Below are 24,151 nucleotides of genomic sequence, written 5' to 3'. Positions count from 1 at the left end.
AAAGTGAAAGGGGGATCGAGGTGAAAGAGAAAGGAAGGGGAGAGATCAGTGAATGAAAAGAAGGGTAAGGAGAGGTGAGAGAAAAGAACGATGGAAAAGAGAAAATAAAGAGGAAGAGAAAGAGTAGAGATATAGAAGGTTGAAAGTAAAGAGATCAGGAAAATGGGAAAGAATACAAAATGGGCCGACCGAGAGTCCCAGAAGGGAATTTAAAGAGGAAGTTTAGAAAAGGATCCGAGGGGAAATAAGAGAAAGGGCTGGGAAGAGAGAGAGGGAAATATAGAAAGGTGGATTTGAAATAAATTTTTCATCATTTGGACCGGGATTGGAATTGGCTACAAAGCTTCTTCTTCTTATATTATGTTGGTTTTATTAACGAATACCGGTAATCATATTTGACTATTTATAAAATCTCACTTCTAGTTCTCACATAATGATATTATTACAAATATGATATTGGTAACATGATGTATTGAAATATTTTTTCTTGTGCATCCTATCAATATGAAAAAATATGATTATAAAATAGTTTGTTGTAACTATTGACTTTTTTGTCTAAAATTGCATAAAAATCCTCATTAAAAACAAGCTGCAAAAAAGCGGTAGTAAAATAGGGTCCATTTGCGATACCATAGATTTAAAGAGCCGCGCCAGATTCAAGCCATGGATGGAGCGAATATGTGTAAAAAAAGTTAGGCCTATAGCTATAGACTTTAGAAAGTTGTTTTCCTTCTTGTGATACAACTCATACAAGGGTAATTTAGAAGTGAGTACACGTAGATTATTACTAGGAGTAAATTGTGGCATAAATCGTGTAAGTTACTCCTCTGTTTTCTTTTTCAGTCACACGTAGCTGAGCTGAGCTGCGGTTCCCGATTTCCTCTTCCAAATCCAAGTTTAGCTGAAGCTGAGCCAACTCATTCATTAAATGGACAACAACAAGGTTAATATGTCTTATGATATTATATTAAACCTTGTTCTCTGTTATGGCAGTGTATCCTATTGCCGGACACCTTTATTTCAGTGCTTTGAAATGACAACTAGAAGAAATACAATCAAGAAAAATTATCACTAACTATTCCAAATATTCTGAAAATTGTGAATATGATGAAATTATTTTATATTTTCCAACCGTTTTCTTTGCACCGTGTTGCCGCATACCCCTCTGCGAAAAACGATTATTTTTGTGTGTGACAAATTACATTATAATTTCGGATGCGTGCTGGATCTGGACGGGTAAAAATATTCTTGATTAATATAATGATGTATGACTATGAGAATTGGTGCGATTCGTTCATGATATATCATCTCATGACATGAGTAAATTCATGAAATTCTAAGTTTTTGTTAGCTTTCTTATAATTTTATATCGATTCTGAGCAGATCTTTGCAATAAATTTGTGTTTGCTAACTAATTTCATTTTTTTTAATTGCGCGTTCGATATGGCATTTCCAGTATTAGTGCTCGTTCATGTCGTGACCCTCAGTCATCAAGTTCTATCGATGCACTGTCGATCGTCGACGGCTCTCTATCACGGTAAACCTCGCGCATGGCCGGGGTACCGGGTACCTTGAGAACTAGCCGTCGAAGATCTGATTGATGGAGCAGACGAGATCAGGAAATAGATCAATTTGGATCAAATCAATTGTTAATGCAAGACTATGATATTTTAAGCATTTTCTGTAATTTTAGAGAAAAATCAGGTAAAGGTTTGATTTTTCGCCTTGTTTTTGCAATCTTGTTCTTTGAATTGATCTGTGAAATTGAACTGCAGAAGCCTTGCGTTACAAAATTGATTTCGTACGCAGTAATATGCCCGTCCGGTGTTATGATAGTGTCCGGTAATACAATACGTGACTATACATGTACTTAGCCACTGCCAGGCGGCTTCTTGAGAGTAAAAATCATTTACTGACGTAGGCTTGCTCTCAAATGAGTAAGCCTACGTCAGTAAATTGTTTTTACTCTGGTGTTTGTGATCCTATATAATGATCCCAATGGACCAATATTACATGTATGTGAACAAATCAAGGAGAATAATATAGAGAGGAAAAAAGAAGAAGAAGGATAGTGGAAGAAAAGGAACGGGAGGAGGATATTATAATTTGTATTATACTACAAATAATATTATTACTAAAACTGAATGTAAAAAACAAATTGATAACAATATCAGACATGAAAGAGATAATTGCATACTTAATAAACTTATCATATAAAAGCGGTTGCAAAATTGTGAGTACCAAAACCAAACATATTAAACAATTATATTGACAATAAACACTAACAAATACTTGGAATAAGATATTACAAATTGTCCGCGCGCTGTTGAGTGATCATCCTAATTTAATCTCGACTATATATTCCTTTCTTAAACCTGTGTTGATTAAGTTAACTGTGTCTGTGTCGCTTGAATATTAACTTTATGGCAAAGATTCCCCCCCCCAAAAAAAAACTCTGGCACCGGCCTATATACCCAGTGGTTGTGTGTCCGGACAGGTTGTGTGTCCGGATGATCAATTTTAGAAAGTCATTAGAAAAAAATTCAAGCGAAGCTTCATCAATTTTTAGTACAAAATGTTAGGAAATATTATAGAGAACAAGATTTCATTGGCTATATACTCTATGGACCTGAAGTTCAGTTTTGTTTCATTACAAGATTTCCATGGATGAACAAAATTACTATATCATTTTATATGCCATGGGGCCACGGAACGGCTTTGAAATTGATGGGTAAAATCACAATCATTTATTACGGTATATATAATGTTCACTTTCACTTCAGGGAGGGGTCCGGTTGCGCCCCCTGTATTCTTTTTTGATCGGTATGTTAAAGGGAATTTGCTTGGGTGCTTATGTCATTTTAATTACACATACTGTACCCCCTAAAAAGCGAATTAAAAAAAAAACTAAATTAAAGTGAAGGGAATTAAAAAGCAAAAAGTTGGAACAATAAAAAGTCATTCTCAACACTTTAAATCAATATTTCATTTTTAGTGCCATATAGGCCTGCAGGTTTTGGAATTTAATATTTCCCTATGAGAAAAATTCAACACGTACACCCAATATTAAGTTTTAACATTGATGGTGTAACGGGAGGCTCACCAAGAACAATAATGACATGCCCTTTATTCTACTTGCCAATAAAAATACCACATAGGGCCTATTGATTTTTTATGAAATATACAATTTTTAATGTACAATAATTTGTAAGTTATATAGTGTTTTGACATTAAAAATGATATATTTCATAAAAAATCAAAGCAAGTTACATAAGTAGACCTACATAGACATTACAAAATCATATCCAACATAAACAAAAATTGGTCAAGAGCACATGTATGGAATCAAAGGATGAAGGAAATGAGGGTAAGGGACGATGTGCATTTAAAGGTAGGGAAATCCAGAGAAGATGGGCTAATTTACTGTCTTTTGAATTAATTGTCAAACTGTCTATTAATGTATGTTGTATGTTTTATTTTTATCTATCTATTTATGTGATATTATAAATATTGTTATCTAGTGTTATCTATGATAGGCCTATGAATGGACACGTAAATGCAAATTATATTAAGGAGAATTTCATCCCGAGAAATCAGGTAAAAATGACAAATTAATAGCATAATCCCCATGTAATCACTCTAATAGTTCATTGAGATGCAATTAGTCAATCATATTTTTCGATTGTAATGAGGTTGTGTTCTTTTCTTCAAGATTAATGCTGGAGATGGCATTACTTTTTCACAGCGTACAACGTTCGAGCTATGTGTACATCCGGGTACTTTTGCAAATCTAGACCTATCGAGCAATGGCCGACCACGCTCCGCGCAATCACAGACGTTAAATACGCGCGCCTATGGCGACTCCGCACTCTAGCGTAATTAGTATACATCTCTATGATCAAGTATCACTGAACATCCTGCATGAGTTTCACGTCACATGACCAAGTTCAAAGGTCATAGGGTAAAAAAACTTTGGCCGAGTTGTGGGTATCTGTTGAATTACCATCATAACTTTGACAGGTTAGGGATCTGATTCACGAAACTTGGACAAAATAGTAATCAAGTATTACTGAACATCTTGTGCAAGTTTCAGGTCACACGATCAAGGTCAAAGGTCATTTAGGGTCAATAAACTTTGGCCAAATTGGGGGTATTTGTTGAATTACCATCATAAATTTGAAAGTGTGTTGGTCTAGTTCATAAAACTTGGACATAACAGTAATCAAGTATCACTGAACATCCTGTGCGCATTTTAGGTCACATGACCAAGGTTAAAGGTCAATGAACTGTGGCCAAGTTGGGGGTATCTGTTGAATTACCATCATAATTTTGAAAGGTTAGGGGTCTGTCGATTGTTAGGATCAACTCTGCCATGTGCTTGTAAAGTGTCTACAAAAAATCTTCTTTTCTAGTCTAAGTCTTCATACTTCACACTTCATATGTTGTGCAGCTAATAGATGCCATCTTTGTGACATCTGTGTTGATATACGCTACTATCAGAATGTAGAAACTTTATGTGTTTTTTGGTTCCTCATGGGTCTTGCAAGGAACTTCTTACTACAGTCCCACACCTTGGACTTTTTGTGATACTTGGAGCTAAAAATGTTAGTGAAAGTGAAAGTGGATCAATGTGGAGAAATGTCCTTGAGAAGTTATTAGTTAACATTCCATTCCTGTAAACATAGTCTTTGCTTCAAACAGAGTACTACTCTATCAATGCTCTTGCTGTTCACATAAACCTGTCCTCTCACTTGGGTCTTTTCCTCCGCTGCAGACTTCACTCACATTATTTTTCAACAATTTGCTTTTTTTTGGATTATTCCCACCCATTTCTCATTTTAAACCCATATTTTTTAATATGCCAACAAAAAGGGAATCTGACGACATTGCCCAGCTTGTCATCGACAAGCTCGAGAAAAGTAGTCAACTAAAAAAGTTTGTAAAAGATGCGGTTACAGAGGCAATGTCTGCAATCATCACCCGGCTAGAGATGCAGGAGGGCCGGATCATGGATCTTGAGGGGAGGATAAAGGCCCAGGAGTCAGAGATTCAACTACATAAGGAGGCAGAAAAGAAATCAGTGGAAAAGATGGCAGTCTTGGAGCAAAGAATTGATGACCTGGAGCAAAAATCCAGGTCACGCAACATCAGGATCCAAGGAGTTCCCGAGGTGAAAGATGAGGATCCAGAGGAGGCTGTCCTTGACATTGGCAGGAGGATGGGGGTCAACTTGAGTTCATCCGACTTTGTCCGATGTCATCGACTGGGTCCTCCAGTAGACAAAGGAGCAAGGAGAAGTTCTCCTCGTCAACTGCTAGTGGAGTTTTCCAGCCTCCGCACCCGAGCTTGTATAATGGGAGCCAGATCAAAGTTGAAGGGTTCAAAAATCTTTGTTAACGACGATCAGACTCCCACAAGACAGAAGCTACTTTTCAATGTTCGTCACTCACCGAAAGTTGAGCGGTCTTGGAGCAACGATGGAAAAATTTTCGCTGGAATTAAGAACACGGGAGGCGGACTTACGAAAAAACTCATTACATGTGATGATGATATTTTGAAGCTTTGAATTATAATTAATGCCTATTGTAGGATATCATGCTGACCTATATGCCCACTTTGAAAAAAGGTTATTTCCTTGCAAGCCAAATCCCATGATAACCCAAAATTACTTTTCTTTTTCCATTCAACTTTTCTTTGTAATTTCCTTTGTGGTTTTTTTTTCTTTCATTGTTATTTCTATTACAATCTCTAATCATCTTTTTTTTTTCATTTGCTTTTGTAATTTATATAATATGTTCATTTTATTTTATATACATTATTGTATGTTTTTCTCTTATATATTATGTGCGCATCTTGACAATCTTCCTTTTCATGCTGACATGTTCTTTATGGCGCAAACAGTTAGATTTCACTTGAAATTGTATACTCAACATCCAAATGATTAGTATAGAAGAAGCCATTTGTAGCTCCTTAGAAAATAATTCAAGAATACTAGAGCTTAGTGATACTGATGATTTAGGACATGCTTCTGCAATTAACTGTCAATACTATTCAGAAAATCAGTTTATTAATAGTTTTCAAGACAATCTTGAAATTGCTACTGTCTTGCATTTAAATATGAGAAGCATGCCTCGGAACTTTGATGCATTTAGTACACTAATTGACAAATTTGAAGATAGTAAAACAGTGATTGGAGTCACTGAGACGTGGTTCTCGAGTGAGAAAGACTCAAATCTTTATCGTATTCCTGGTCATAATCTTGTGTCTAATCATAGATATGCTAAAAAAGGAGGTGGAGTCGCTTTATATATTCCAGATTCGGTGGACTTTCAATTAAGGGATGAGCTAAATATGATGGCTGAGCATATGGAATCAATATTTGCAGAGTGCATCATTCCAGGAAAAAGAAATGTTTTATTTGGAGTTGTGTATAGACCTCCTCGGAGTAACTTAGAGAGTTTTGTGAACGAAATGCATAGTATTCTTTCAAACCCACTTTTCGTAAACAAAACAATTTTCATAATGGGTGACTATAATATAAACCTGCTTCAGTGTGATGAAAATTATCATTATGATGCATTTCTTAATATGATGCTGTCTTTTTCCTTAATGCCATTAATTATTAAACCAACAAGGGTAACTGAAGCTTCATCTACGCTCATAGATAACATTTTCTGTAATAGACAACCTTTTCCATCCTCAGGGATCATTGTATCAGATATTTCAGATCATTTCCCAATCTTCGCTCGTCTAAACTTGGATAGAGGCTGTAGACAAGAATCCAAATCAATTCGGAAAAACACTTCCGCTAATATCGCAAAGCTGAGAGCAGCATTAATGGAAACTGACTGGAGTGAAGTTCTTAAAGAAAATGATGTGAACATATCGTTTAAAAGGTTCTTACAAAAATTCATGTCTCTGTATAATAAAAATGTACCAGTTGTAAAGCAAAGTAGAAGAAATCGTAAAACTGTTCCTATTATGCCATGGGTTAGTGCTTCTTTGTTGTGATCCATTAACAAGAAAAACAAGCTGTATTATTCGTATAAAGTGCGTGGTACTGAATCTTCACGTAAACGTTATGTAAATTATAAAAATACGCTTACTTCAGTTCTTCGTACTGCAAAGAAATCATATTATTGCACTCAATTTCAAGCAACAAGAAACAATATCAAGGGAACTTGGAAAGTGATTAAGAAAGTATTCAAGTCAAAGGAAAAGATATCACATGTAAAGAGTATTGAAATTAACGGTCATGTGGTGGAAGAAAGGAATATTATAGCAGACAACTTTAATGATTACTTTTGCAGCATTGGTCCAAAACTTTCACGGGCAGTGCTACTTTCTCAGCAGACTTACAGAGATTTTATGAAAGAGCGAAATAGTAAAAGTTTATTTTTCTTACCAGTAGTTCGGGAAGAACTGCTTACCATTGTGAAATCTCTTAAAAACGGGAAAAGTCCCGGTTATGATGGGGTTACTAACAGCTTAATTAAAGAAATTATCTTAGGTATTATTCAACCCCTACTTCATGTCTTTAATCTATCAATGTCATGTGGGGAAGTTCCTACTGACATGAAAATTGCGAAGGTCGTACCTATTTTAAGAAAGGGGACCCTCAATATCTGAATAATTACAGACCTATTTCTCTATTGACTGCATTCTCAAAGATTCTTGAGAAAGTGATCTATGTTAGAACTCTGAAATTTTTCAACAAGAGTAATATATTTTCTAAATTTCAGTTTCGCTTTCGTGAGAAACATACCACCACCCATGCCTTGCTACATTTTATTGATAAAGTATCACAATCCATAGACAAAAAGATGCATACAATTGGTGTATTTCTGGATTATTCGAAAGCTTTTGACACAGTAGATCATGATATTTTGATTGGCAAGTTATCACATTATGGTATCAGGGGTACAGCATTGGACTGGTTCAAGAGTTACTTAGCTGACAGGAAACAATTTGTCTCGATAAAGGATGCTGAGTCAGGTTTACAGAATGTCACTTGTGGTGTTCCCCAGGGATCCCTCCTTGGTCCGTTATTATTTATTGTGTATATTAATGATTTTCACTATTCCTCAGATATTTTATCATTCATTTTATTTGCAGATGATTCAAGTTTGTATTATTCCCACAGAAATCCTGAGACCCTTTTAAAAACAGTTAATAGTGAACTGAGGAAAGTCACTTTGTGGATTCAAGCAAATAAATTATCTCTAAATTTGCAGAAAACAAATTACATGCTTTTTAGCAACAGGATTAGAGAAGTTCCAGGTGATGTTATATTTAATGATGTGTTAATAGATAGAGAAAAGACTACCAAATTTCTGGGGTTGCATATAGATGAAAAACTGATTTGGAAAACCCATATAAATCATCTATGTAAGACATTATCAAAAAATTGTGGTGTAATATACAAATTGAAATCCTTTTTCTCTACTGATATTCTTTGTATGATGTATTCAACACTAATTCTCCCTTATCTCAATTACGGTGTTCTTGCATGGGGTAATTCTCTTAAAACCAATCTAGAAAGGGTGTACTTGATTCAGAAAAGAGCTTTAAGAATTGTTTGTAATGTTAACTATCGCTCGCATACTACCCCACTTTTTTATGAGCATAGAATTCTTAAATTACAAGATATCTATGATTTTCAACTTGGTACTCTAATGTATGCATACAATGCAGGCATCATGCCACCAGCTCTGGTCGCAATGTTCATGAAAAATAGTGACATACATAAGTATTATACACGAAATGCTTCTGCATTCCACTTACCAAAGTTACATACAAGTTTTGCTTTTAGGACAGTTGTAAATACAGGACCCAGGTTCTGGAACTCTCTCAATTCAAATATTAAAAAATCTGTAAGCATTTATACTTTTCAGCGTGTACTTAAAGGTTATCTTCTTAATTGTTATTTGTGAGTTGCTTTAGGTTAAGATATGATTTTATATAGGGGAAGGCGGGGTAAGTTGAGCATAGGGGCAAGTTGAGCCACCAGCCCCAGGCCAATAATGAATGAGTCAGACATTGTGGTGGTGTCATGTATTGATGACCCATAGCATAACCCCTAACCCTACCACATTGTTTTCAACTTTGAAACAAAAAGTAGTTTTTTAGAGGGAAAAGTATGAATTTCAGCCAAAAAAGTAAAAAAGAGTGTGAAATAGATAAGTGCTTTATACACACACACGTCTTTAAATATAGTAAAGACATGATAACAACATTGTTAGTCCAGGTATGGATCTTCATTCTTGTTATAGTCTTTTATATGATGGATGCATAATAAATGTGTGGATACAAAATTATCGCACGAAGTTTGGACTGGGGTAAGTTGAGCCAAACAGCATGGGGCAAGTTGAGCCATGGTAATTCTTATGGTAATGTATCTTAAAAAACAAACAAACCATAAAAATTGATTGAAATGCAGCCTGAAAGGAGCAAATTTACATGACTGCTCTTTTTCTTTTAAAGGGTGTTAGCATAGAGAATTAGCAAGTGAAAAGACTTTAAACAAAAAATTGACATGCTGGTTCTCCCCCCATACATTTTGTACGTAGTTTTTGTGGCTCAACTTACCCCAGACGGTGGCACAACTTACCCCATATATGGGGCAAGTTGAGCCATTTGACATCGGTTTTTTCAAAGGTCACGATGACTTTCAGTGTGGGGGTAGAAAGTTATATGTAGGTGAAAAACATTTCCCAAGAATCAAATTTAAAGGTAAGGTACTTATTTCTACAATAGTACTAGTCATATCAATTCTAACATGCAAAATGCAAAAAGTGTCACAACTTACCCCGCCTTCCCCTACTATGTTATTTTTTAATTTTGGAGCCTATAAAAAAACTGTATATAAGACTGGAGAATGTGATGATATAATCAATATTTATATATTTTGTATCTTGTCTAACTGGATTCTTCTGCAGAGGGTCAGCCCATGTTTTTTTTTTTGTTTTTTTTTACCTTTGTCATGTTTTGTTTTTTACTTTACTATTTTACATACGATCTTCCTCTTTTTTTCATGCCATGTTATCCATACTTATTCCTTGTTCCATCATATATACCTTAATTATATCATATTGTTGTTAGTTTATTAGACTTCATAATTATACATTCAAGCAATGTATTCTATTTTTTAGTGTGTTTTTGTCTTTGATTAGTTTTAGTTTTTCTTTTTTGTGTGTTTTATTGTTGTTGCTTTTTTTAGTTGTTTTGTTTCTCTTGTATTTTTAAGGATATTACATGTACACACTGAATACTATTTAGTCATGTACTTGAAACAAAGGAGACCCTAGCCTTACAAGCCTTGCTTTTTCAGGGGTTCTCCTTGTCTTTCTCTCAATACGTAATTAGTTATTTGCTGTGTTTTCTTTTTTTTTCCTCTACTGTAACAATGATTTATGGTTCATTGATTTTCATTTGTAGAATGTGAAACCACACTTGTAAGATAAATGTATGTATGTGCAGACAGAAAGACGAATAAATATCTTATCTTATCTGATTCACGAAACTTGGACAAAATAGTAATCAAGTATTACTGAACATCCTGTGCAAATTTCAGGTCACATGATCAAGGTCAAAGGTCATATAGGGTCAATGAACTTTGGCCAAATTGGGGGTATTTGTAGAATTACCATCATAACTTTAAAAGTATGTTGTCTAGTTCATAAAACTTTGAACATAACAGTAAACCAGTATTACTGAACATCTTGTGCGCATTTACATGTAGGTCACATGACCAAGGTCAAAGGTCAATGAACTTTGGCCGTATTGGGGGTATCTGTTGAATTACCATCATAACTTTGAAAGTTTATGGATCTGACTCATGAAACTTGGACATAAGAGTAATCCAGTATCACTGAACATCCTGTGCGAGTTTCAGGTCACATGATCAAGGTCAAAGGTCATGTAAGGTCAATGAACTTTGGCCACGTTGGGAGTATTTGTTTAATTGCCATCATATCTCTGTAAGTGTATTGGTCTAGTTCATAAAACCTGGAAATAATAGTAACCAAGTATCATTGAACATCTTGTGCGAGTTGTATACTGCTGCTATATTGAATTGCGTGATGCAGGGGAGACCGCCAGAGGCATTCCACTTGTTTAAATTGTGTTCTGTGATGTGACCTGTGTACAGGCTCCACTCCACTTCACTACCGCTAAACTACGCTCCACCTACCCGAACTACGGGACGGTGAACTCAATCGGATATTCCGAGTGACAAAGGTGGGATCAAAAATTGGTTTATTGTAAAAATTTAAAGAGAAAAAAAAAACGAAAAAGAAAAATAGAGTGATTTCTTTAATACTGTTCACCCTTATTTCACTCTGTGTCCATCCTCCGGTAATCATTGGAATTGGTGATTTTGGGCCAGTATCAAATTCCTCACAGTCACACGTTTTATTCATGGCCGATTTCAAAACATTGCATTTCGATTGGTCGCAGGTCAAACAGCATAGATATTTATATTATAATTGGATGGTTCAGAAAATACCAGAAATATTCTAAGAGTTTGGGAAAATATTAATAATACTTCTCTTATATAGCGCATTATAAATTGAAAGTTTCCCTACGTGCTTTACAATAAAGGATACAAAATGCACATCTGCAAACAAAGAAAATAGACTTGTGAATTACAGAATAAATTAATATTCAAACTTACAATTATTACCTATAAAGTAATTACCTATACTACAACAAGTTCTGAGTTTCGGAAAAGATGGGTTTTGAGTAAAGACTTGATAGTTGAATAAGTGGATGCCTGTCTGATATGAAGGGGTAATTTGTTCCAAAGGGTTGGTCCAGCTACAGCAAATGATCTGCTACCATAAAAGCTTGTGTGGGTTTTGGGAATTTGAAGAAGTACATGTACTTGTTTGCTTGATCGAAGGTTACAAGTTGGGTTATAATCATTTAGTAAATTGGACAAGTATGATGGAGATCAGCCATGCCGAGCTTTAATGTACATGTATGCCTCACTGCCCCTTGGCTTTGCTGACTGGCACCTACATGTTACCCGCTCAGCTCATCCTTGAACATATCAAGAAATCTCTATTTTGTGTCAATTTCAACAGATCAGGAAAAGTTGAGTAAAACATGATTAGTAGAAAATACAACCCCTCACAAAAAAGGACAAGAAAATTATAATATCCGATCTCTATAAGTACCGGTTTTCTGAGGAGAAATTGCAACCAAACATGCTTTCATGACATTACTGTCAGTATGTCATTAGGTAGAGATAAAATTTTGCTCAACATTGAGCAGACTGGGAATACTACAAGTCAAAATCGGTTATATCTTTATATTTTCAATTCATTTTTGCTTAATTCGTGCAGGCCCATGCTATACAGCTTTTGAGTGAAATCCCCTTACTGCAACTGAGATAGCTTGTTGGATCAGCTCAGACCCTGGCCTTACCAACAATCAAGTTGGTTGGTGTTGACCAGATCAGAAAAAGGTGAGTAAAAATATCACGGAAAGGAACCCACCCCCCCAAAAAAAAGAAAGAAAGAAGCATAATGAAATATTTCTAATGATCTATTCTTTAAAGGTAAATGCCAGTTTTGGTAACGATATCAAAATGAGTTCATACAGAATCCAATGAAATGACCACCAAAGTGTCTGTTTGTATAAATAAAGAATATGTGCCAAAGGGTTCTGTAAGAAATTGTGTAATTGCTGAGAAATTAGCAAATAAGCACAGGATTCGGGTCAAGCGTCAGGCATGACATTCAAAGCAATAATAATACACTGTCCCACATGCTCTGTGTTGGTGATTTTCAGTGTGAATAATTTTTAGCGTAGATTTCAAGATTTCACAAAATTCAGTTTATGTGACTGTTCCAGATCTAGATCCTCAACTTTCTCATTAAATCAGTGTTACTGCAACTAATGGTATTTCTCTTTAACTTGTAAGTGCATATATTCTGATTGACCAATAGATTATTGCAGCAGCTATTCATTTATGAGTTCATGACATTGTCAGATCACTGTAAGAACATTTTCATAGATTTATAAAACCTCATTTCATGCTTCATTCTGTCTTCATATTGGGGCATGAATGTGAGTGCAGTGTACATTATGAATTACTTCTTAATTTTTACCATTTATTCATGAATTTATTTTACTTTTATAAATTCAGGCCTACGTTCCAGATTTTTTATCTATGACACCCCATCACCCATGTCTACTGCAGTAACTGTTAGATCAGCTTAATAGCTCACCAGCGACATAGGACTAACATACAATCAAGAAATCAAGCTCGTCATAACTTAGAACAAATCAGAACAAGGTGAGCAAAAAATTATGTTTTCTCATTGGCAAAGAAATTGTTGGGCCACTATTACTTCATATTCGGCTCAAGATCAGCCTATTAAAAGAACTTCCTCACAATTTCATATTTTATTTCATCTAAAATTGACAAAAAAATGGAAATGCAAATAACAATCAACTTGGGCCATTTCATAATTAATCTATGTATGTATTTTGTTCAGTTCAGCCTGACGCCCTCAGATTTGAACTGCTATGAAGCCCCGACCACCAGTACCAATTTCATCAGCCCATCACCCCGACGACTTGATGGCAGCAGCTCCAGACATCAGATCAGGGGCCTGTTTCATAAAGAGTTACAAGTAACATTGCCATTATGGCAACTACCATGATGTGAAGGCTCGACAGCCAATCACAATCGAGATTTCCATGGAAGTTACAATAATGGCAAAGTTACGATAGTTGTTAGTCTATATGAAACGGGCCCCGTATCATCAGCGCAACTCACCTGCTAAGCTCGGACGCAACCAGATCGATCAGAACAAGTCAAGGTAAGCGAACATTCCATGCCAATTTACCCAATGAATATGCAATTTTGCACCCTACCCTTTCAGAATTTGTTGAAAATTTGTACTCATAAAATTCCCCATGGGCCAAGCACAAACAAACAAAAAATAGTCTAATCAGTCCATGGGTTCTCGTGCTACATGTATGGCGGGCCATAGCGTGAGAACCCATGGACCGATTAGACTATTTTTCTCCTTGTTTTGACAAAAATGGGCGTGACCTTCAACTTTCAATGGCTATTGTGTCGAAACTTGTTGACCAATTTTCATGAAACTGGTACCAATACAAGGAAATTCAGAGAGGACTCCAAAACGTGCATCAAATAATGTATAATTTATAAGGTTTAACCTTTACTTTGACCTTGAGTTTGAGAGAAAAGGGTGGGCTGTAGCGCAAGAACCGATGGACCGATTGTACTAATTTTCTTTTGTTTTGTGCTTGGCCATGGGGAATTTCATATGTACTAAATTACAACAAAAACTGAGAGGGTCGGGTGCAACTACTGGGTGAATCCAGTTGGAATGACCCGTAAGCGAACATTGTAAATGTAAAAATATTGCATCTGTTGTCTGTGTTACATAGGAGCAACTTAGGCACTGTTAATCAGTCTGGATCCACGATGATATAGTCATACTTAACCTTGGTCTTACAGACTTTCTCACGAAATTAGTGTTTTACTGCAACTACTATCATTTAGCTTTAATTCAATTCAATTAAAAAAAACATTTATTTTCTTCCATTTCATTACATTTTTCGTAAACATAAATTCATAAATCAATATGTTATAAAAAAATATATATATGTACATATTGGGTTTAAGGAAGAAGGCATATACCCTAGAAGCTTAGGCTTGTGGCGGGATACACCTGTAGACAAAAATACAATACCATAAACAATACAAAGGAGGACAGAGGAAAGAAAAGGAAAGGGAACAAGAGAGGGAGACGTGAGCGGGAGGCGGGCATGAATTACTAAATAAAATAGAATGCTCAACAAAATATCAGTGGGGGCAAAATATAAATGCCGCAACAACATTTTGTCCATGGTTTAAGTTATCATGTTTAAAGTCAAAAGGAGACGTAAGATGGAAAATATTTATATATATCACGACAGAATTTTTTCATTTAATACTTAAAGCTGGTTGTTGACCAAGATTTTTTTATGTAATCCGGAATTTCGTTCCATATTTTGGGGCCAGTATAACGAATATTGTGTTGGAAGATTATTTTTCTATGTTTGGGAATGAATATTTGATTATTTGAGCGGGATCAAAATGATGTATGTTGGAAACGTGTAAATGAATCACAAAATTTTAACAGCCCAAAGAAACAAGCTATATTGAATGTAATCATATCACGTGACTTCCCAATTCAAGATCTTAAACGTGGTAGAACTTGAACACTTCTAAGGCCGTGTTTATGCTTCCACTTTTCAGGCCAGAATCAGCATTTCCAAACGTGATTAGTCCAAAACACGGTTGCGTCCATGCTCACTTTCATTTAAACGCTGTTTCAAAACCCAGATCGTTGTAAACGTCGTTTGACCAGAATCAGGCTTTCTGGGGAAGTATAAAAACAGAACCACGATCGTAAACGTGTTTAAATGACGTCATTTGGTACATGCTTCCGGTGAGATGAAAATCCGCGGGCAAATACAGCCGCATTGCTCCATGTTATCTCCACGTAATAACAACGCTCAGAAAAAAAACTTTCGAAAAAAGGCGCGTCCAATTTGACCTCGCTTTCCTGAAATTGCGATGCGAAGCCAGCTGGAGATCGTGATTTCGCCTTTGAAAAGTTAAGCAAAAACAGCACACCCAGAACCACGTTTATGATCGGCGTTTTGAATCGACGTTTGAAAACCTTGATTCGGTCCTCGCAATGGAAGCATAAACACACCCTTAATGTGTTCATTTTTGGGGAGGGTGGGGTTCACTTACTTTTTAGTACTACTGCAATCCATTTGTTAACTTCTATACTTTACAGAATAAATGACAAGTATAATAATGATAATAATAACATTCTTGTTACTATCTGCCAGGGATCAGAAGTGGTGGTGATGCAGCGAGGATGTTGCAGAGAATGAATTGAGGATGTTTGTGAAGAGGGTGTTTCCTTGAAGATTAGTTTCAGAGTTCAGAGAAATGGTAAGTCATTCATTCCACCTCTCCTACAGTGATTCATTATAAACCCCATTTGATCATTTTTCAGTCTTCAAATTGGCAAGTTAAAAGGGAAGAAGGCCCCGAAAAAAGTTTATTGTTAAAATACCAGAAAAGATGATAGTGAAATGCTGCTGAAGGGTTGAGAAAAATCCATCAAAGAATGAAAAATTATTATAATTCAGACTATTTGATTTCTGATGTTATATTCAAGCAGCTTTCCTTCACATTATATGGTAAAAAATCATTCACCAATATTTGTTATTGTACAACGCCTACTTTACGTGAGCAAATGGGAGGCTGAATGTCAAACATTCGTACCGTTGCACAAAGACGTACCATCCAAAATGTACAGTTGTACGGCTTTTATAGGAAGTGACGTCACAATATGATTTCATTTATTGCGCTCAGTAAAAATGAAGGTGCAATGCACGTATAAGCCTGCTGGCTAAATGCGCAATGCTGCCCAAGGTCATGTGCGCTTGTGGGATTTTGCTTTTTGCTTTCAGTATTTTTGCTCTCTTTTTTTCATAGATTACTACAGGGATAAACTCTTGTTTTTTCATATTTTCGCTAAATTCCGAGGTGTTGTACAACACAAATAGCGAATATTCTTATTTGCAATTTGTATATTATTCATTCTTCTATTTTTACACCAAACTTTTCTTCAAGATGAACATTCCTTTTACTCTTTTTCTCTGTTTTCCCATTTGCAATTATAATAAGAGATTGAGAGAGAAGGTCTACAAACTTTAAAATCTATTGCAAATATGCATTTGAAAAAGTGATTTTGAGATTCCAGAGCATTGCGACTACACTACAGGGATTATAGATATAACGGCTTGAATTCACAAAGGTGGTTTTATCAATCATCGGTGGAACCAAGGCTCCACAGTAACTTTTTTTGGTGGTGGCCCATTAGGGCTTCCAAAACCTTCAAATGATTTTTTTGGTGGCCCGATATTTCAAAGTTTCATGGTGGCCTGAAAAATATAAAGAAAAACATTACAAATGAATAAAAGAAACTTCTGAAATATTAATTCTGCAGCCACTAATTTACTTTGTACATCTTGTATGTAAACCCTTGTTTGCTGTAATTTTACTTGGCTAATTTATTTGGGGAAAAATATAAATTGTTCTATCATTGTAAATATGAAACATTTGCATTGAAAGAGAATAAATGAATTGTATTGTTCCCAGGTGTGGACTTTTTTTTAATCTTCGTATAGATACACACTCATAATGGTAAAGTAAATAAATAATGCATAACAACACAGATAGATGTACAAAACAATGATTTTTCCTTTATTCCTCTGTGAATCCTAAAACCTAGATTATGCAGGCCCCAAATCCAGTTTATTTTGTTTTCTCTTTTGCAGCATATTATAGCAGGAGGAAATCATAGAAAATAACGCTGCAAAATTAGAACCATGCATAAAAGGGGGAAACAAATGAAAATAATTTTCAAAAAGTGTATTACAAAAAGAAAGAATGGTAATGAGCTTTTCCTAGGCTTTTGCCTGGCTTTTACTGATTCCGTATGCATGAAAATGAGTAAGCAAATGCTTGTGCTAGTAAGCTCAAGCAATTGGTAACTGCCTGCTAGCATTTGCTTGACGATTAAGCTATTGCTAAAAAGCATATGCATAAAGCCAACCTTTTGCTTGTGCTTGGAGCAATTGCTTTCCAGCAATTTCTACTTTTTATGCATCTGACCCACCATCTTGCTTTTCACTACTGTTCCAGTGTAAACAATCGTCGTCATTTTCCCTTGTTAACTTATACTGTCACTCTGCCATGATGTTGCACAAATATTTCAGTTCAGCTTTATGACACACTGCTATAGGGATTATTTCTACAAATTATTAAGTACATAGTACATTTACAAGGCTTGGACAAGCAATATTATATTGGGATATCAAGAACCTTTTTGCCATTGATAGGTTACATTGCTCTGCAACATTAGTTCTCTATTTTAACAAATACATTTTATTCAGAATGATTGTATACTTTAAAAATGACCTTAATAATAATATCAGTCAATTGTGTATCAATTACACATGTGCAATTCTGATGGCAGCATTTAAAGAGACATTGGGTCAGATACATAAAAAGTAGCAATTGTTTTTGCTAGGCTTTTGATTAATTCTCTATGCATAAAAATGAGCGAGCAAATGCTTCGCTATAGACGTCTAGAATTTCCATGTTGGTTAAGTTAACTCTAAAAAGCATATCCATAAAGCGAGCATTTCACTTGTGCGTTTAAGCACTTGCTTGGGGTTTTTTCAAGCTCTGTCAGAGCAGCTTAAGCGTTTGCTTGATCAGGGTATTCACGTTTTTTAATCATGTTTATGCTTTTTAGAGAGAACCCCAATATGTACCGTAACCTACATGTACATGTATTTGTTTTAAAATATAGAGTGCAAACCAAATGCCACATACATAAATTTATCAGGATTCACTGCCACACCTTTGTGTTCGAGTCCTGCCTTTTCTGTGAGCGTGTTCGCACCAGCGTGGCATCTCCATTGTTCAAACCACTAGCAATTGCTTTCTGAAGGCAAGAAAAGGGTTCAAGCACTAGCAAGGGGTTATGCATATGAAATAAAGCAAATTGCTGAAGCACAATTTTTTGCTTGGCTAGCTATTGCTTGTGATTGAAGCAATTGCTTGCCAGCAATTGCTACTTTTTATGCATCTGACTCAATTAGTGTCTTAACATTTCATTTGTCTTTTTTTGCTGTAGCTATTATAAAAAGAGGGAGAATGCTAGAAGAGGGATGAACAGATTTTGACCTCCTTGACATCTTGCCAAACATAGAGGATAGACGATGTTTTCAACAGAGGCTAAAGAGACTTTGAAGGCTGTGGAAGCACTGGTTGAACGTAAGTATATTTTCCCCATATAATGATTGTTAGGTTATCATTTTCATATGATAATAAAACTAAGGTTCCTTTTTTGTCTTGCCTGCATAGCAGGGTGAGACTATAGGTGCTGCTTTTCTGATGGCGGCAGCAGCGGCGGCGTCAACATTGAAATCTTAAGCCTAAGGTTCAGTTTTTAAAAGGTCATTGTAACTTAGAAAGTATATGGACCTAGTTCATGAAACTTGGACATAAGGGTATTCAAGTATTACTGAACATCCTGCCTGAATTTCAGCTCACATGAACTAGGTAAAAGGTCAATTAGGGTCAATGAACTTTGGCGATGTTGGGGGTATTTGTTGAATTTCCATCGTAACTTTGAAAATTTATGGAGCTATTTTATAAAAGTTGGACATAATTTAATAATATAGTATCACTGAATATCCTGTGCGAGTTTCAGGTCACATGACCAAGGTGAAAGGCCAGTTAAGGTCAATCAATTTTGGACTTGTTGGGGTAATTGTTGAATTGCCATCATAACTTTGAAAGTTCATGGATATGTATCCAATTGGTGATATTTGTTTAGACATTACTGATGAAGAATGTTCTCCAAGTGCTTGAAACCTACATGTAGGGGTCACATTTGATAATAATCTCTGAAGACTCATGTGAACAATCTATGCAGATCTGGCTCATTGCATTGCATAAAATTGGTAGCATCCGTTGATTTTTTGTCTCACCTGCGAAGCAAAGTGAGACTATAGGCGCCGCTTTTCCGACGGCGGCGGCGGCGGCGTCAACATCAAATCTTAACCTGAGGTTAAGTTTTTGAAATGACATCATAACTTAGAAAGTATATGGACCTAGTTCATGAAACTTGGCCATAAGGTTAATCAAGTATTACTGAACATCCTATTAGAGTTTCATGTCACATGACCAAGGTCAAAGGTCATTTAGGGTCAATGAACTTAGACCATGTTGGAGGAATCAACATCGAAATCTTAACCTGTGGTTAAGTTTTTGAAATGTCATCATAACTTAGAAAATATATGGACCTAGTTCATGAAACTTGGACATAAGGTTAATCAAGTATCACTGAACATCCTGCATGAGTTTCACGTCACATGACCAAGGTCAAAGGTCATTTAGGGTCAATGAACTTTGGCCGAATTGTGGATATCTGTTGAATTCCCATCATAACTTTGAAAGTTTATGGATCTGATTCATGAAACTTGGACATAATAGTAATCAAGCATCACTCAAAATTTTGTGCAAGTTTCAGGTCTCATGATTAAGGTCAAAGGTCATTTAGGGTCAATGAACTTTGGCCGAATCGGGGGTATCTGTTGAATTACCATCATAACTTTGAAAGTTTATTGGTCTAGTTCATTAAACTTGGACATTAGAGTAATCAAGTATCACTGAACAACCTGTGCACGTTTCAGGTCACATGACCAAGGTCAAAGGTCAATGAACTTTGGCCGAATTGGGTGTATCTGTTGAATTACCATCATAACTTTGAAAGTTTATGGATCTGATTCATGAAACTTGTACATAAGAGTAATCATGTATCACTGAACATCCTGTTCGAGTTTCAGGTCACATGATCAAGGTCAAAGGTCATGTAAGGTCAATGAACTTTGGCCATGTTGGGGTTTTTTGTTGAATAACCATCATATCTCTAAGTTTATTGGTCTAGTTCATTTAAAGTGGACATAAGAGTAACCATGTATCACTGAACATCTTGTGCGAGTTAGAGTAGTATTCAAAGTCAGCACTGCTGCTACATTGAACCGCGTGATGCAGGTGAGACGGCCAGAGGCATTCCACTTGTTAAAGAAGAAGACCACCCAAAGACTCGTTCAGGCACTAGCCATGTCTCGCATTGACTACTGCAACAGTCTTTTATATGGTCTTCCTGATGCACAAAATTTGCAGAGGGTACAAAATTCAACTGCTAGACTGATTGCTTATCATCGTTCACATGAGTCTGTCACTCCACTCCTAAGGGGAGCTTCACATGCTATTCAGGGTCCAGGAAGGATTAGATTTTAAGATCCTCTTGCTGACCTTCCAATGTTTGAAGAAATCAGCTCCAGTCTATCTTCAAAAGTTAATATCAGAATATTCACCCTCCCACAACTTTCGCTCAAGAAACAAATCATTCTTAATAGTTCCTGCAACCAATACCCAGTCTTGTGGTTCATTCCCTCAACTCTGGAACATTTATGGGACATGGCCAATCACATCTTTGCTACCCATTTCTAACATGGAAACAGAAACCACATCTTCTTCCAAACTGACATGGAAGAAGAATGAATGACCTGTCGGAAAAGAGTTTTCTGACACATAGTTATCAAGGCTGCATGTGTGCGAGTCAGGAAAAAGAAAGGAAAAGCATCTACATGTACCTGTAGTATATTTGCCCCATTGCAAATTTTGGTATATTTCCCATTGTGTCACAGTACAAAATAATGTTTTAAAAAAGGAATGTTGTTTTAGGATGATATTCTTTTCTTCACTTTACACCTTCAGTCATGTCACTCAGTGTACAACATGGATCCACCCCCTATCTGGTGTTTAACCATCTTCCAAGCATCAATGAGAGAGGTAGTGTCAAGCAAAGATGAGGACATGACACCAATCTCCAAGTCTTCATCTGCATGGAATGTCTGGTGTGAACAGTTTTGGTCTTTGTGTGAAGTATGATCAACATAAGGATGGATGTGTAACCCTTCTCTTCTTATACACCCCTCCATCTTGTGTTTTTCATGTTCCTACTATTCATGCTCTTGGTGTCCGTCATTATTTACACTACGTCTGGTGTTAGCCCTGTTTTAACTGAGCTTTTTCAGATCAAGTTTCGGTGTAGATGATGTTTGGTGTTAAGGGTTTGGCTTTGTAGATTATTACTCCAATTAATACCTAGAATATAGTTAGCTCTTGGTTGATCGGGGGGAGGGGAGGGGTGTGTACATTAGCATGAGTGAACTAAATGTCAGTTAAAATTTGGTGTCAGTTGTTGATAACATTTTTAGTATCGAATATGTGACTCACATATGGTTTCACTACTCAAGAACCCATTAGGATATGTATTTATGGTGACTTTTGTGTGGGTCTATAAGGAGCAGGTCCAAGCTATCATTTCTATGCTGATAGTTTAGGGATCATGTTAGGAGGAGATACCTGTGGAGTCAATATTTCACAACCTATCTAAGTTTGTATTTGTGTTTACATTATGCTAAATATTTTGCAAAAGTGGTTCTAAGGGTTTTTCCAGAATTTCCCTATCAAGTTTTGTTTTTTCATCCTGGATGTACATGTACGTCAGAGAACTAGTCGAGGGGGGGGGTTGGGGTTGGTCTGACTATTCTGCAAAAGTGGATCCAAAGGTTTTCCAGAGTTTTTCCCTAATTGAGTTTTATCTCTGGTTTTTTACCCTGGGTCTACTTGTCGTAGAACTAGTCGGGGGGGGGGGGGGGATGGGGTGTGGTGGTTGGTGTCTCAGTGGAATATCTTATAATAAGTTTCGCATATTTTTAGACCGAATCCGCAATGTCTAGTATGTTTTTGGACATTTTGTTATGCATATTATGGGCAGAATGTCAGATTTAACATCAATTAAAAATAGGTAAACTACACAATCATAGAGCAAATTTTTGAACAATGCAAATGCAACATACCCTATGGTGTTATTCCAAAACTTGTAAGTAGTATACCGCTGTTTGGGGAATCAAGCTATGTTTAGTTAAATGTGAGGGAATGAATCTTATACTTCCTCTCACTGTACACGTATGTGGTTTCTGGAGGTGTTACATTTTGAGTTGTCCGTCTGTCTGTTCTGTTTTTATACTTGCAATAATGACTGAAGATTTGTGTGACAGACCACTTTTAGACTTGCCCCCAAGTATTGTAGAAGTGATGATTATTTGCGTATTTTTTTAGGGGTTATGATCAGCATCAATGATCCAAGGTCACAAAGATCATTAGTAAATTCAAATGTCCTCTTCTCGTGATAATCGGAAAACTGTAGAAGAAATCAATGGCGAACGTAGTTGATGTATGTATATTCGAAGGGCAATGATCTGACCAGATTTTTGGTGGTCCAGAGGTAGAAGTTCACAGAGGTCATGATATACCTGACCATATCTCTTCTCTTTTTTTATAACTAAAGAACTGTTTAAGGATTCAAACTTGTGTAAAATAAATGCATATGGGAGTAAAGATAGTCTGATAAATATTAGGGTCATGAGGTCAAAGCTCACATAGGTCATAATAGTAATATCTCAATTCTCGAAATACCTACATGTATTACATGTATATCTTGCAGTCATGAGGACAAAGCACATACCTAGAACATTTTATGCATTAATGTGTCTTGTTCTCTGCATTCTGAAGAACTATTTGAGAGAACATCTTCATTCTTTGCTCATGTATGCATATGAGGGAGGATGATCTTAATCAGATTTTAGGGTCACAAGGTCAGGGGTCAATTTGGTCACAGAGGTCATTAGTTTCAAATAATCTATTCTAGACCTGACAATAGTGGAGGCATAAATTTTGATGATCTGCAGCCGAGAATCCAATCTGTTTCTATCAAATTTTGCATAGTCCCACTAATATGCATTTATGGTTCCAGTCATGTGTTCCAGTCAAGGTTTTTTCCCTAATGAAATATATAGGTTTTGAAAAGTACTCTTTAGAATATCAGATAATTTTAAATCAATGGAAAGTTTATGAAACTAGCAAAACAATTCTGGGAAGTGTGTCACAAATAGTTAAGACTGACTAAATGCCATGCTTGCACCTTTAAGTATTAATATACACATGATAATTTGCAGTCGCATTGATTGATTCATGTATGCAATAGAGCGTATCCTCTGATTTTGATCTGGCCAATGTTGAGATCTTTTATTTTCCACACACATGTGGAAATTCAAGAGCAATTTTTAGTCACACTTTTCTTTGTGAAAAACCTCTTTGATGTGTCCTTAACATCACAAGTTCTAGGGACAGTGATAGTCTGTTTACTAGTAATTCAAAATTTGTTTTGATTTTTTACTTATCATGTAAAAATTCATGAATTCACTTTAAAAAAATGGAATTAATGTATAGGCTATGTTCCAGTTTAGGGCACAGATTGGCCTGAGTAGCCATCTGCGGACCCATCAAGCTAATGATTAAACCCCAGGATGATTAGATGGTCCTCGTCGCATCGACGGACAAACAAGAAGATGTTCCAGTTTAGAACACATTTAAAACAGAGTTGCTGATTTC

General features: G+C 36.0%; 1 long non-coding RNA gene across 1 annotated transcript; it reads left to right on the top strand.

The window, feature by feature from the left end:
* The first annotated feature begins 655 nt into the window (after positions 1-655).
* Positions 656-22,277, top strand: LOC121409481. The gene is made up of 6 exons (XR_005969166.1): positions 656-766; positions 12,348-12,469; positions 13,154-13,303; positions 13,511-13,832; positions 18,756-18,895; positions 21,410-22,277. It is a non-coding gene; the product is annotated as an uncharacterized LOC121409481 (long non-coding RNA).
* Positions 22,278-24,151: the final 1,874 nt, after the last annotated feature.

The sequence above is a fragment of the Lytechinus variegatus genome, chromosome 1 (assembly GCF_018143015.1).
Source record: "Lytechinus variegatus isolate NC3 chromosome 1, Lvar_3.0, whole genome shotgun sequence".
Taxonomy (NCBI): domain Eukaryota; kingdom Metazoa; phylum Echinodermata; class Echinoidea; order Temnopleuroida; family Toxopneustidae; genus Lytechinus; species Lytechinus variegatus.
Note: the sequence above shows the minus strand (reverse complement) of the source record. Positions and strands in the feature narration are given on the sequence as shown.